The sequence below is a fragment of the Pocillopora damicornis genome, chromosome 1 (genome assembly GCF_964200805.1).
Source record: "Pocillopora damicornis chromosome 1, jaPocDami1.2, whole genome shotgun sequence".
Taxonomy (NCBI): domain Eukaryota; kingdom Metazoa; phylum Cnidaria; class Anthozoa; order Scleractinia; family Pocilloporidae; genus Pocillopora; species Pocillopora damicornis.
Genome location: NC_142670.1, coordinates 28,229,215 through 28,244,981, shown reverse-complemented (window position 1 = coordinate 28,244,981; position 15,767 = coordinate 28,229,215). Strand labels below are relative to the sequence as shown.

General features: G+C 36.9%; 1 long non-coding RNA gene across 1 annotated transcript; it reads left to right on the top strand.

Annotated features, from left to right (window-relative positions):
* The first annotated feature begins 1,196 nt into the window (after window positions 1-1,196).
* Window positions 1,197-7,844, top strand: LOC149053116 (uncharacterized). The gene is made up of 4 exons (XR_016188896.1): window positions 1,197-1,895; window positions 3,136-3,207; window positions 4,730-4,830; window positions 7,051-7,844. It is a non-coding gene; the product is annotated as an uncharacterized LOC149053116 (long non-coding RNA).
* Window positions 7,845-15,767: the final 7,923 nt, after the last annotated feature.

The following is a 15,767-nucleotide window of genomic DNA, read 5'->3' as shown; positions in this document are numbered from 1 at the left end:
AAGGAAGCAAGTGGTCCGTGTAAATGGGAGTGAGTCAAGCGAAGCTTTGATGTTGCATGGAGTCCCCCAGGGCAGTATTTTGGGTCCTTTATTCTTCATTTTGTTTATCAACGATCTGCCCTTGTATACAAGTGCTCAGTTGGACCTCTACGCAGACGATACGACTGTCACCGCTTCTGCGGATGTGAAGGACTTAGCCACCTTAAATTCATCACTAAACAAGTCTGTCTCTGAAATTCAATTATGGGCTTCAGCGAATAAGCTCCCATTAAATGAAGACAAGACTAAAGTACTTACGATCACTGGCAAAAGACGCGTGGCCAACATAAATAGAAGTGACATAGATGTAATCGTAAATGGAAAACAGCTCAGTAATGTGGATTGTGCTACCTTATTAGGCGTAGAAATTGACAGCAAATTGTCATTTAATGAACATGTTGAGAAAGTATGTAAAAAGTTGGCCTCTAGAATCGCAATATTGCGTAAGATCCGAGCGTGTCTACCTCTTAAACAGCGACTTCAGTTTTATAATAGCATTATTCGCCCTGTTATGTCTTACGCTAACGTTGTTTGGGCAAATTGCGATAAAGAGTCGGTTCATAGGGTCTTAAGATTGCAAAAACGTGCGGCACGCGTTATTTGTTATGCCGATCGCATGACACCATCAGTTGCTTTGTTTAACAAGCTAGGTTGGATCCCGTTTTATGAGCAACATAAGATTGATAAATGCACAATAATGTATAAGCGAATTAATGGGACTTTGCCGAATTATCTAAAGGAACACTTAATTTTAAATAATAAGCGGCACTCCCGCAAAACTAGATATTCAAGCACTAATGCTGTTTGTCCTAAATATAAAAGAGAAACAGAAGGAGGACGCTCTTTCGCTGTTTCGGCAACAAGACTGTGGAACAGTACACCAATTGAAATTAGGAAACTAAATTCTGTAGCATGTTTTAAAAAGAACATGTTTGCCAAGATTTTTAAGGAACAACAATTTTTGCATCATTTCATAATTTAATAATTTATTTTTTATCTTATAATGATATATATATATATTTTAGCTTACAGTATTTTAGATTGTAAATAGTTGTGAGGGCCACAAGTTTATTAGCCTTTGGCTATTAAGTGCCACCCTCTTTAAATAAAGGCTTTATTATTATTATTATTATTATTATTATTATTATTATGTAGAGGTTCACCCACAGAAGAAAAAGGAAGTTCTTTATTTGGCAAAAAAAAGACAAAAATACAACGGTTTACGGAACGTTATGGATATAAACTGTGAAGTACTATAGCAAGAATTTAACAAACATGTACTTTTCATTTATAACAATGCTATATAATAAAATGTATGTATGTAGCATGACAAAGAACAGATTAAAAATATATTTTGAGTTTTCATAATACTGACGCACCCTAGTGTATTGCAAGAACTAGATTTTATCATTTATACAAGAGGGGGAGGGTCATGATATTTTAGGCCAAGCTCAAGGGGAGGGTTAGCAAATTTCACTCCCTTTGCAGGGATGGGTCACCTAATTTCCGAACCCAAATTTAAAATTCCCACCCCCCCCTCCCCCCCTGCTAATTTCTGACAAGTCCCTTACTCGCGATACATTGTGCGCTGTTAAAGATGGCGGACAAAGGAAAATGAAAATTTGCCCGAAACGATCAGCTCCAAGGGAAAAGAGTACAGAAGAATCTCAGGTTTTGCGAAGCCTCCTGCTGACCGCAAAATAGAGGTAAGATTTTAGTCGACTCATCGTGTTCAGTACGCTGAAGTAGTGCGTGTAGTGAACACAAGGATATGTACGTTTTAACAAAGTCAGCTTAAAGATTGTTCAAGACTTGGTTATTCAGATGCCGGTACACGTTGCTGCTAGGGATTGTAGGTAGGGATTGTTCCAGTTTATGCTTACATTTCTTTTTCTGAGTATTGCTCGTATTAATCTTAATCGTGACAAGTTACTCAATAGGAAAGTTATTTTAAACCTAGAATAAAAACATGACATCGAAGGCACGTGAGGTTTGGTTTGTTTCTTTTTAACCCTTTAACCCTAAGATCTAATTGTTAAATCTCCCCTCTCGCTGCGACTCATTGTCTTGTAAATAAGTTGTAAGAATTTGTTGTTAAATCAGCATAACAACTTTTCCCTGATAAGCTTCAGGATTCTTGTTACCTGTTTGCTGGATAATGTGAGGATATTATCAGGAGAAGTTTCATGTTAATCACTTCTGGGAGTTAAATGGCTAATTAAGCTTATATAATGTGAAGGATTTACTTATGTTTTTCTCCATGAAGAAATAGCAGTTACGTGTAGTTGCTGCTTAAAATGAATTCTCCTGGACAAATTTATCTGCAGGTTTTTTTTAATTTATTTTTTTTCTTGTTTTGCCCTATTTTGTTTTGATCTACCCTTCGGTATAATGCAACTTGTGGTTAAATTAATTAAGAGCAAAATGGATTCTTTGGTTCACCACTGAAATGAAACAAAAAAAGTTTTGTCAAAGTCGTATTTTATTTTTGATGACATTACTTATTAAATGGTTGCCGTGTGATAAAGGAGTGAAAATTATAATGACACTAAAGATTAGGCACATGTCAGCTGTTAAAACACTATGGTGGTATGATCTCTGGGAAGATTTGTTTGCTGCTGCACTTGGGGATTACAGAGAGTAACTTAACTGTTCAATCGATGTCTTCTTCTGAAATTTTACCCCCTTATGTGACTTACTTAAAAGAAAGAAGAAACATTTAAGAGATGAATGAAATGCATTGTTGCTGCAAAAATCACATTGACATAATTTATTTTAAATTCATATAGTTTTTTCTTTCCATTGCATTTTTATTAAGCTATTTTGTTTTCAAGTCTGTTACTTTCATATATTTTTTTTTAATTAAAAATTAAACAATTCATAAGATTAATTTTTTCTTTCCTAAGTTTCCCATATTTTAGGCTTTGCAGAATTTTGTAAGAGTTTTTTTAACCCTTAAACTCCCAGAGGTGATTAATATGCAACTTCTCCATATAATAAATATACATTTTCCAGCAAACAGGTAATGAGAATACTCAGACTTATCATGTCAAAGTTGTCATCTTGATCTAACACTGAATCCTTGTCCCTTATCAGGAAAAATGTAACAGCAAGAGAGGAGAACTAACAATCAGATCTTGGAAGTAAAAGAGTGAAGAAAGCTATATGGTCAGTTTGTTTGTTTATCTGTTACTTTTTTTTGCTCAAGTTACTTATTTTGTATAAGTTCTTTACTGTAAATTTTATTAATTCTGATTTATTTATCATTTTTTTCATTCGCTTTAAATCATTCCCTATTGTCTCTAACCAGCTGTTTCTCCCTGGATCTGGTACAACATTTGTTAGTGTCTTTTGCTCTCCTTTATTTTGTTTTCTATATCTAAAGTTAGTTATTATTTGTAATTTATTTTAGCAGCTGTTTAAATTGTTCACCTTCCTTTGATTCTTCAGTTTTTTTTTTATTTTGTATGGAAGTATATTACAGAGAATGTTTTTGTTTGGACTGTTAAAAGTATTTTTGGCCTTTATGAGCAGTCCTCTGGGACTGTGATCCCCACAAACCACCAGATTTGCATCTTTTTTTCTCTTTTATTTATCTTTTTTGAACTAATGATGCTGTTGTTTTGTTCAGCTTATCAACATTTGCTGAGCAAGTCTCCAACATCTTGCAGTTCTTTTCTATAATTTTCCCCTTCACCTGCATACCTGCTTCTTGATATATACTGATGATAAGATATTACCCTATAAATCTGTCTTGAAGAGATGTCTAATTTTGGCTGCCTGAAATTCTGATTTTTTTGGCTCAGTATATAATGGATATTATTTTTTATGTTTATTATCCTTCAAATATTTTTCAACACACAAGAAAAATGTTAATGAACCGACTACTGTTTATGGTGTGTCAGTGTTCTCTGAAATGATTTTGTGAACAAAAGAAACATTTTCCTCCTATAGCAATGCTCTTCATCTTGAATCAAATCTATAAACACAGAGTTTTCCATTTTAGATGTAAGGTTTGAAAATTGGGGAATATCACTTGAGGTATATTCTTGCATATCCCCCAGTTTAAGCTGGGGGATATTCTGTCATGTGATGGGCCTAGACCAATTGTCCACAAGCAAATAATTGTATTTGTTGGATTATAATGGAATTTACTGATCATGAGTAATTTTTTGTAAAAGTAAGGTAGCTGATGTATTGTAAATGTAATGTGTGGTTTAATAATTAATATTTTAAAATATGAAAAAGAAGGGAAAAAAAAGAGAAAAAGAAAGAAACCAACTTTAGCCACAGCACTGCAAAATACAAGACACCAAATTGCCATTTTTGTCTTTGATTGGTTGATTATAGTATTTTAGCCAATCACGGACCAGGGTCATGGAAAGCCTGGAAATATTAGACTGTTTATAGGCTCAATCAATGTTATAAATAGCACTGTGTATGACAAGTAAAAAGATCATTATAGTGTTCAAATCTGTCCTAAATTGTCTCCTCTTAACCAACTACCTGAAATCTTGATCCTTTTACTTCCGAGATCTGAGAGTTGACTCACTCAACTGAAAATCTGACATGGTTTGTTTTTAATATTTCTGAGAGTATGCTTGAGATTGTTTTAATGGTCAACCAAAAATTTGTCAAGTTGTTTTAGATATTTTATTTCCTTGATGGTTTTTATTTAAATTTTTTTCAGGCCCTTCTTTGTGGATGCTGTCAGTGTCCCAGAAAGACAGTATTACCAAACATGCTTGTGATAAGGAGTTTTGAGCTCTCAAAGCCTGTAGAAGACAAGCAGTAAGTTTCCTGGTAGACTGACCAGGCTCTCTTTTCTTTCTGTGTTTAATTAGCTTTGATACCATGTTAGATTTCAAACCACAAACTCAATTATTGTCACAACAAGATAGTCAAGGGGGGGGGGGGGGGCACAAAAGTGTCCTGTCAGGGTTGGTGGAGACTTCATGTTGCTTGACAGTAGTATATCTTGTACTCGGTGACAGATGTTTAGAATAATTCTTGCTATCAAGAGACAGAGAAAATTTAATTACAGAAATTCATTGACTTTTGTTCTGATTATCATCTAGCAACAACCAATTACATCTAATTTACTAGCATAAAACCCATAATAAATCAAGCATTCTTTTAATTTCCATGTGATAAAAGTAGCTCTTGCACATCTGTTGTACTGAGCGAATACTACAAAAGTGAGCCAAGTGATTAAATACTTAAACAAACAACTCTACTGATTGTTTCTTAAGTGTAGTTTAGTAAAGCCAAGTGAACAGGGTTAAGTTCTCAACAGAGAGTGGGGTGATAGAAAAAGGAAGCCTTGGTTTTTCAATGCAATGCATTCTTTGCCATACCTGTCCAGAGCTTGTTTCAGTTCAAACTTTGTTAATGAACTTAAACATATAATAATTTATTAGTACTTATGTCTGGCTTCGAGGGAAACAGTAAGTTTTCTTTTCCCAAGACTCTCAAATGTTCCTTGAGCTGAAGCCAAAGGGAAAAATTAGGGTCAAATAAAAAATGGTTTTTGAGTTGGGAGGTATAACATCATGATTTTGAACGATTGCAAAAGAATTTTGAGTACTTACATACTTAAACATGTACTCTCAAGCTAACTCCTCTACTCACAAATTAGTCAGCTTTAATCAGAATTAATCAGGTTCATACTTTTATCATGTAGTGGGTACTGTCCTACAGTGAGAGAGGAATGGGGTTTAACTTTTCATTGTCAAATTATTGTTGGTGTTCCAATTTTAATTAACAGTCATTTGCAAAAATTAAGGACTCAAGATAAATGAGACTACAGCAAGTCACCTAGACATAGGACTGTTGTGCTTTCTTTACTTAAATTCAAATATTACCTTTAAAATAATCTAATGATAATCATTATATACTGAAACAAAATGTTTCATTCCTGATTGGTCTATTGTGAATTATTTTGAAAAGTAACTTGTTAAGTCAGTTATTAAGTTACAGGTTTTCCATACTACACACTGGCTTGAAATTAAAGCTTTTTAAGATAACTAAACAATGCTAAACTTTTTCATAGTTTAAAAAAAAACATTTAAATTTGATGTGTTCATTAATTTGATGTGATTATTCTAATGAATGATCACATCAAACAATATAATTATCTTAAGGCATTTTCTAACTGGTTAAAAATGTTTGAGAAATGTGCACCAGGAATGTACAAAAAGCAGTATTTGTAAGAGATTTTGTTTAGAACATATCATACATAAAAATGCATAAACAGCTCTTGCATGTCATAATTTATGGTTATACTCATTTTGTTAGGAAAGGTTTCCAAAAGGCACTCCCATGGCTTGTGCAGTTACCAAAGCTTTCTAAACATCACTCATGGCTTTGAATTAAGAAATGTACTTGAACTCATGGAATTCTCCTTACAAATACATGTGAGATTAATTTAGATTCAAGAAATTGAGCAATAGAAAAAAAGAAATGAAATTCATCATATTTGGAAGATGATGCTTATGTTATTGTTCTGCCGTTATACACTTTTTCCATCTGCACCCTGTGCTCACATGTGCCAATTCCTGGAAGAGCACACTATCATGCAGCCAAGGAAATTGTAGAAGCACAATGATATAATAGAATCCTTAATTTATACACATGCATTTGGTATTGTCTGTTTTAATTCTTTAAACTCTAACATCAACATATATGCATATTCTCCATTCTTTTCTCTATGTATTTCCTGATGTTCTGACAAGGAGAATTTGTTCAATAATCAAGAGCTTTTTTTCGTTATAGTAATCATGTCCTCTATTCATTCTCATGATAATAATGATAATTTAGGGCTAATATTGCAAGGAGAAATTAGTTGCTTGTCACTATTTGGGGTTAAAGGTTCAGAGAAAGTTTATGTTTAAACAGTAGAAAACCTGGTGTGCCTGGTCTTTTTTTTTCCTATGGGACAAGTTGTAAATAAAATAGGGATTCTTATCTATGAAAAATTAATTATTTATTTTATTTTTTTACCTCTCTTAGGTTTCCCTCTTGTTTGATGATGTATTTTTGTTGCAAGCAAAGAAAAACTTAGTGTAGAAACTTGCAAAGAGAGAACAACCACACCTGTTGCAGCAAAGTTCAGAGACAGAAGATGCCACAGGGGACCCACTCACTTTTTGTCTGGGATGAAAAATGTAGTAAGGAGCATTTTGGGCTTGTGGAAACTTAAAAACAATGTAATGCTTATTTTGAATGCTATGATTTTACTAGTTTTTTAATTTGTTTTGTTTTTTTAGGTACTTGGAAAAGCCAACATCAGTTTGGAATCAACAAAGTAAAAGAAAATTACTGCTAATATGAAATATATGAGAATTACTCTGCATACTTAGTGTAGAGCTTATTCTAAATTGGAAACCAGTTTATGATTTCTTTTTTAGTCACCCTTGATATGATAATGTTGTGTCCTGTGTACATTTCATTTAAAAAGTGAGATTATGTTTCAAAACTGAAATAGTAGTTTAAATGCTGGGCAGTTGAACCCATGAAGCACAGATAGATCAGTCATTGAAAAAAGTACGGGGCATATGATCATAAGAAGTCAAGTTTTAACTTAGTTTGATGGCTTGTTATTGAACCTGTGCATTCTAATGATGTTGCTTGTTAATTGTCATCTGAAATCCGCAAGTTTTGATATTTCTGCATCAGTGCCCCCATCCTCTGTCCCTGAGAAGTCAAAGTGGCAGTTGCACTGTGTGATGCTGATAAGGATTTGTTATATCCTATTGTGGCTCTCTCTTTTCCGAGCTTTTGGAAAGAGTGTCTAATAAACTAAATAAGCTTTTACATTAACACTTTGTGAGTATATGAGTACAGCAAAGATATAAGCATTGTAAACTGCTGTTTATAAGCCCCCAACTCCCATTTATAAGCCTCCCTCCCCCAGATTAAATGCCCATCTACCTTCCAACAAAGAAAAAATATTAATAAAATACTAAAGAAAAACATTTAATACTAGGACAGCAAAGATGAACTTTAAGGGGGAAGTCTGAACTTCAGCTCTGTTATCTTGCAGCTTTGTTCGTGTTGTTAGTTTTTTCGTTTGACGTTTTGAAGCTTAATTAAAAACCAATAAATGCAAAACGTATTTTGATCAGCGCCCAGCTGCTTTCGTTTTTTCTGTTGTTTTCATAGGCCCCTCCGTTTATAAGCTCTTCCTAAACCTCGTACAAAGTTGTATAGTCGCTGAGCTTATAATCGGTAGGTTTCGATATATTTGTATTGTGGAATTTAAAGGATTGGAATAGTCACATTCTCAACTTGAAAGTTTGATTTCGTTTTGATTGAAAACAAAGATAGCACAGCTTTTTTTCGAATTTTCAAGGCTGGTTTGCGGCTGATTAGCTCGCTGTTGAGAGAGGCAAGAGAGGGAACTGAAAGCTACCTATGCGGCCGGAAATAAGCTTCAAAAAACTTACAAAATTCAAACGAACAAACAATATAGAGGCAATTAAAGTTATTTGTTGAAAAGTATTTCAAATTTCTGGGCTCAGTAAGCAACAGTTTATTCTCAGACAAATCCTCATATTTCGTTCGTCGGCCAAAATTATTATCATATTTGCATAGTTTCAAAGGTTAACTTTGCGAGCGTGAGCTACCTGTGGGTGCAGTCACGCATTTAGCGTAGAACTTTAAAACAAGAAAAGGGTGGATTTACCAAAAATGCGCCATTTGTTTTTGATGGGTGGGAAGGAGGCAGGGCTGATGAAAATGAGCGAAAAGGCTGCCGTGGGATCAGGAACTTTAACTCGCCCGGTTCTTTGCTTGTCTCTACTCCACTGACCCAGAGTCTCGAGCAGGTTTCTTATTTTTGAAAAATTTGTCGGTTTAACTTATCTTCGGACATTCATTAAAATGACAACGATGTAACCAAGATAAACACGAGGAGGTAAATTTACCCACTGAATAAAAATAGGGGTCAGAGGAATGTAACCGTAAAGTAAGGCAAAGACCTCATCAAGTAATTAATTCCGTGACAGTTAGGAAATTTGATTTCCATTGTCATGGTCAAGTGATTATTTTAATTGTGCGAATTTCACGATTACACATTTAAATTCTAGGAAACAAACGAAGCGATGAATCGAACGTCATTTGTCTCTTGCCTCTCGTCTCGTCGAATATCCTGATTGTAAAAGTACTGTACAGTTACCTCAAATCATTTATTTTTACACCTCTGCCGAAGGAAAGGAACTCTAACTGTGGATGAAATTCCCAAGAGATTTGAGTAACAGATTGGTTGAATCCTTACCTCTGTGTTCCAGGTAAGACTAGGTGCAGCGAGCTAGAAGATATTTTGATGACAGTCGTTGTTTGCAGTACCCTCGATTGCGGAGATGCCCCGAACAACCTGGTTCAGTATAACTATCATCGTGTATACAGTCGTATGTGATTTTAATAAATACCAGTAGCGAAGCAAGATCAAGGTTGATAGAAGATAACGTAGGGTTGAAGATGCTGGATAAACATTCGAGCGCGAGGTCGTCAACTTTCGTTTCCCTGGAAATGTTGATGAAAAACTGCAGAACCCTTAAACTATTGTCACAACATTTGGAAAGAGATGTACTCGTGGAAAATTTGGCTCGGGGGCTCGGTGGCTCGGGGGCTCGGGAGCTCGGGAGCTCGCTATGCTTGCATGTGAACCATTTTCAGAATAAACTAAGAGCGTCGTGAACTTAAGGAAGTAAGCTGTCTAATACTGATCGAGTGGTTGTAATGTTTCCGAAGGTTGCTTGTCTTTATAAATCTACCGCTTTAATCTCGATCTCTCTTATCGGCTGTTAATCATGTCTAACGCAGCTAAGTGTGTTTCACATTGTGTAGAAGTTCGTAATTTGATTTGACCGTTTATACAGTCACATTGACTAGTATTGAAGTTTACACACTAACTCGGTGTTAGAAATATTTCACCATGTTTACGGTTATAGCAATGGGTAAATACAACCAAAGGACGCCGGGTAAAACTCCCAAAACACCACAATCGAGAGGGCATCCCTCTTTCTGTCTCTGGAATATTGATTATGTGAAATCCAAGTCATGAGTTTCATTTTCAAGAGAAGATAAACTAGACCCTGTGAGCAGGGTAACTGGGATACCTGGATGGTACTGGATCCTTGGAATCAAGTGTAGTGATACTACGGGTGTCGGATTAGTATACTGAAATAGTGAGCTCAAGTCTGGCTAAGGGCATACACCTATTTCAAAACTTAGGCATGCTATGCATGCAAGAGTTATTTTTTGTAGGGTGGGTGGATTACTTGTGGTCTACATTCTTACAAAAGGAAAGAAAAGTATTAACGTGGAAAAGAACGAAAATGTCGAATTACCTCACATACAGGTATTTTGTGGTAGATTATGTGTTTTGTGCGAATAAATGTAACCAAAAATAAACTGTATTGGTGCCACAGATACCTGTTAGTACAAAATGCAGTCAGCAGACCGGATACAAAATATAGACTGGAGACTGCAGAGTGGGTACAAAATGCAGACTAAGAATCTGAAGAGTTTTTACGTCTGGTAAATAATAACATGTCATCTTACAGCTTACCGAGCGTCACGCAATCGCTTTTCCTCGATCAGCCTTCACGATTATTTGCACTATTGTGGAAAATTCCTGGCCCATTTCTTGATGAAAATCGATCGTAATATAATTTCAAGCCTTCAATATACTCTTCTTACTTTGTGTGCGAGTTGGTTTGTGTGATGTCTGTACAGATTTTATCAACGTAACAAAAGTAGATGATGTGAATAACAGTGATGGTAAAGCAAGCTTAAAACGGCAGAAATCACCAGAAACTCGCACTTATCAGGCGAAAAAAGGCACAAAGAGGCGTACGAAGCACCTTGTGTCTGTTTTAATGCGTTGCCTGAGGCATTTAGACGGTATTCCGAAAAAAAAGTGACCTATTAGCCGTCAGTTACCCGTTAAGAATGAGCCAGAAATATTTTGACCAGTAAGCTTTCTGCATATTTCCCTGGACGAAAAAATCTCAAGACATAGTCAGTTGTTTTCGTGAGCAGAGACAATAAATGCAAAAGAAAAGTGAGATGCAAAGGTCTTTATTTTCTTTAGCTTAATAGCAGCTGTACACTTTGCTGCAGTCTTCGTCTAAATTTTGCAGGGTCCCTCCTTATCTTCTGCCTTGTTAGGTCAGTATCGACTTCTGATGCTATATCATCGGCATCGGCCTCTTCGTCCTCGTTCATACTTACAGAAGGGGAACCTCGTCTATAAATCAATTTTTGTTACGGCAGATAACCGGCCCAAGTATCGAGCGATTTGCTGCTCTATCAACCAGTCAGTCTTAGACAACATTTCTGGCCGGTGTCGTCTCTTAAACTCGATATTTGGGAAGCCATATTAGAGGCGGTGGCCTTACTAGTTTCCTCCCCTGTCTAGCACACGTCTAGGAGATAATTCTATGCTTTCTGAGAAAAGGCGGCTGCCTTTTGTGTTTTCCAAAGAGCCCATTCAAAGTCCACCTGCCTAGTTAGGGACTACTCGTCAGAATTTTACCTGAGATCCAACCTCCAACGTAGCCACCCCTCACAGAATGGCAACGGTTTTGTGTTTTCCTTTGTTAAGGTGCTTTTAGAAGGAAGTGAATGACTGAAAAGTCTTAATACATCCTTCTTCTTAGCAAGAATATCTCGCTTTCTTGTTCTGTCTGTAACGGACTGGGTATAGTTCTCGTGATGACCCGCGTTCAGAGAACATTGCTGATAACCACCTGCTTGTACGATTAGTTTGCTGATGGTTTCTCTTGTGAAGAGCCCAATGAGACCCTGAGGTGCTCCAAACTGTGCCAGTTGGTCTGTGCTATAAACTTGTCGCAGTTCTAAAGTTAGAGGGAGGATCGCCCGCCTCTATTTATGTGAGCGCCTCTGCAATACCTGCGTTTCCCTCGCAATCATATGATACAAAGTTCATCTCAGTCACAAACCACCAGTTAAAAAAACAGATGTTCAGATAAGCGCTCTTATTGTCCTTCTTCCTTATTCATTGCTGACTCTAAGATAGCAGTTACAGTACACGTTCTATTAGGTTTACAGTCACCTTGCCACCAGGAAGACTCGCCACCAGCTTTGATTTCTTCTGCCATCTTCAGATTGACCTCTCCCTCAAATTTACGTCTCCGATTTTTATTAGGAGGATACTGACACTTATGAACACGAAGGTCCTAATCTCACATCAAGTTGTATACGATATTGGAGGTATATCTTGAGATCACGGCCTTAGTAATTAAATCAATACGAGCTAGAATAAGCTTCTTCTCGGACGAAACGCATGTTTGAGAAACATTGACGTCTCCCCAATGTTTTGTTATGCTGTACACCCACGAATTTAGGGGTATGAGCCAGTGTTTCCGTACCTGGCAAGCGCGAGAAAAATAACATTTAGTTCATTTTCTAATGGAAATAAATACCAAATAAAAATATTCTCTTGAGAAATAAAGTTATAAATAACAGGGGTTCTTTGAAACAAATAGTGATAGAAAAGGTTTCATTTCTGGTCAATACTGACTTTTGATAGCCTACTTCCAAATCTGAGGGAACGCGCTGAGGGAATTAAAAAAATCTTACATGTGTGATAATGCAAGAGAGAGAATAAAAATACAAATAAAGAAAAAAGAGAAAATACAGGAACCCGTGTTGCTTGCCCTTTTGCAGCGTGCAGATGTTTTTTTAGCCAGACCTACACACCTAAGCCTGACACCACGCAAAGAAACTCGAAAGAGTGCTGTATACCAGCTGGCTCGCACGTACACGTAGGAAAGGCCGTGACATTCAGCGAAAATAATAGCAGATGCAGACAATATTTGCAGCCGAAAAACAGGCCAATAAAATAACAGAAAGTTAAAGAACTTTCTAGAAGTGCTTTCTTGAAAAAAAAAGGTAAACAATTTTTACTGCTCAAGAAAGGTCACGCAATTTCTTGATGGTGGAAAGTGGAAAAAACATTTTCCAGTCTTATCTTCTGGAAACATGACGCAGTTAATGAATTTTATGGGGCTATTGATGTATCCTTTCAAATGAAGGGGACAGAGTTTGCTGTCATCCACGGTTTGGACGTGGACAGGAGAAAAGACAGGAGAAAGAAACGCTACGATTTTCCCATCGATTTTTCGCCTACATGCATCTCTCTAAACGTGAAATTTACCATTCCTACAAAATCTCTGGAGAGTTATTTACATTTTTAGCTTTCTTGATTAATCATCGTTTATAAAGAACCAAAAAACTGTGGGTTTATTTGGTCAAGTGACCACCTAGAGTCAGAATTGCGTGACAGGTGTAGTTGAGAAAAGCTTGTCACTGTCGCAGATTTAAAAGGCATCTAAAAATAAAAGTACGGTAGCGCTCAGAGATTTTTTTAATGGTTTTCAGAGATGAAATGATGAAGTATAGAGGGGAATTAAGATTAGTGCTTTAGCTTTCTGGCAAGGGGAGATATTTGACCTCAAAGTTGTCAAATATTTGGATGAATCGAAAAGTCTAAGAACACAGTCGTTTAATTGCCTCTGTTGATTGACAAGCCGTCAATCAAATTAACTAATACTTGCGTCAGACATTTACTAAGGATATAATGATATGTGTACAAACCCTCAGAGTAATTGGTTAAATATTATGGCAGTGAGAGCTTCATACATTTTACCTACTTTGAAGCGATTTCCTTGGTAAAAACCGGGAAAACTGAGGGGTGGTCTATCTCCCCCCGGAAAACACCAAGACAGAAACCAGTTTGTCTTTTTTGAGTTTTATGGTAGACCCTTTAAACTGGCAAAGTTTCATTGAAATCGGTGGGATGGCATGCCCAGTGCTCTTGTGGACGCACTCTTAAAACATGTTTCAAAGCTGTTATGTCAAACACACTTTAAAATATTTTGTAGCAATATACCGAGAAATAGATATTAATTGTTGAGAATGAGAAATTGTTGCGTGAGAGAAAGAAATCACTATGCGAGATTATCGATTAGTTTTTCTGAGCCGGTGAGTAACAGCTAGTCAGCGGAGTGTATTTCTCTCAAAATGGCGGAACAACTGAGTGCAGAAGACTTTACAGAGTTTGTACCATTTAAAGAGGCGCTTCCGTTTATCACGCCTCTGATCACTTTAGATTAGAAATCTGTGCTAGGAAGCTTGAAGAACACACAAGAATGATTATCACCATATCACTGTCTGAAAATTCCTCTTAAGACCTGTTTGAGGTGTTCGAATTGTATTTAGTCGTCTTATTAAGAAAGACGTCAAATACTTTACAGACACTTTAATGGTTTTCAGTATTCTGCTGTCATTTATAGCTTACCTTCCATTGTGATCGCATAGGGCCTTGGCTTTAGCGGCTGCAGCCACCACTACCAAAACGTAGAAATCGCTAAATCTGTTCGCTTGGACCACAGGATCTTCAACAGTAGTCAGTGGTGGATCTTTGTTGGGAAGGCATCTATAACTTTCCAGACAGAGTTTGTGTTTCCGTTGCACTTTAATAGTTCGGAGCGAACATTTTCCTTTTTCGCGATTCTTATCACTCACTTAACCTCTTGCTTAAAAAATCGAAAAACGTTCCAATGAAGTTTGTCGTTTGTTTTACGCGCCTTTTTTCGCCACCTGTCGCGGGTTTCATCGATTGTTTCATCTCAGGTGTGATGAACGGATTCGGGCATGACTTGATCTTGATGCGTTTAATTGGTGCGTGTTCATTCTGCGTGTCTAGGAAAACCTATTGAATACGTCAACTTGATCATCGAAGTCGTCAAAAATATTAACTATGTGAAAAGGGACACACATCAAATCGCTTCGGAATAACTCAGAGTTGTAGTTTTTGTAGCTTCTGATGAAAATACAAGAAGCTTTGAGATTCAATGTGATCGCCACCAAGCAATGATCAGCAACTGCCAAAATATTTACATCGCAGCGAGTAAGAAAGCTCTTGTTTGTTGTAAGCGCCACGTCAATTAGCGTCAAAGATGTATCAGTGGTCCTTTTTGGTTGTGTAACAAGCTGCGAGAGATTAAGTGAATTACAGAGATCCATCAAAGCTCGGCCCTCAGGACAAGAAGAGCCCGGAAAAAAGTCTGCATTCAGGTCACCAGTAACCTTAACTTCCATTCCTAGAAGAAGCGAGCCCATAAAAGAGGCAGTAAAATCGTCCAGGAATCTAGACATGGACATGGAGTCTGGCCTGTAAGCAGCGCATAGTAGGGCTTCTCGGATGAGTCAGTCGAGCTCGTAATGCCAGCTGCGGACGAACAAATTTGAGTTTCATGCTGTGACGGAACAGGGCTTTGAAAAGATTGTCAAGCATACCCCATGAAACAAAGCGCGCGGGCTTGATAGAGTGTCCGCTGTTGTGCTTAAAGACATTCTTCCGGCCACCCTACCCGTCATTATCAATCTGATGAATACTTCGTTCGCATCGAATTGCTTTGTACAGTTGTGGAAGTCTGCAGTGGTCATCCCAAACCTCAAGTCCGGCGATCCTAATGACCCTGAAAACACCCGTCATATATCAATCCTACCGATAATGTCAAAGGTATGCGAAAGGGCTGCTCACATGCAGTTTATGGACTTCTTGGATAAAAATAGCAAGATATCTAGCCTACAGAGTAGAAACAGAAAGTTCCACTCCACTAAAAAAACAGCCCCACCACACTTTACAGACCAGCTTCTTAAGAATATGGATGAAAAACGAATATCTGTGGTTG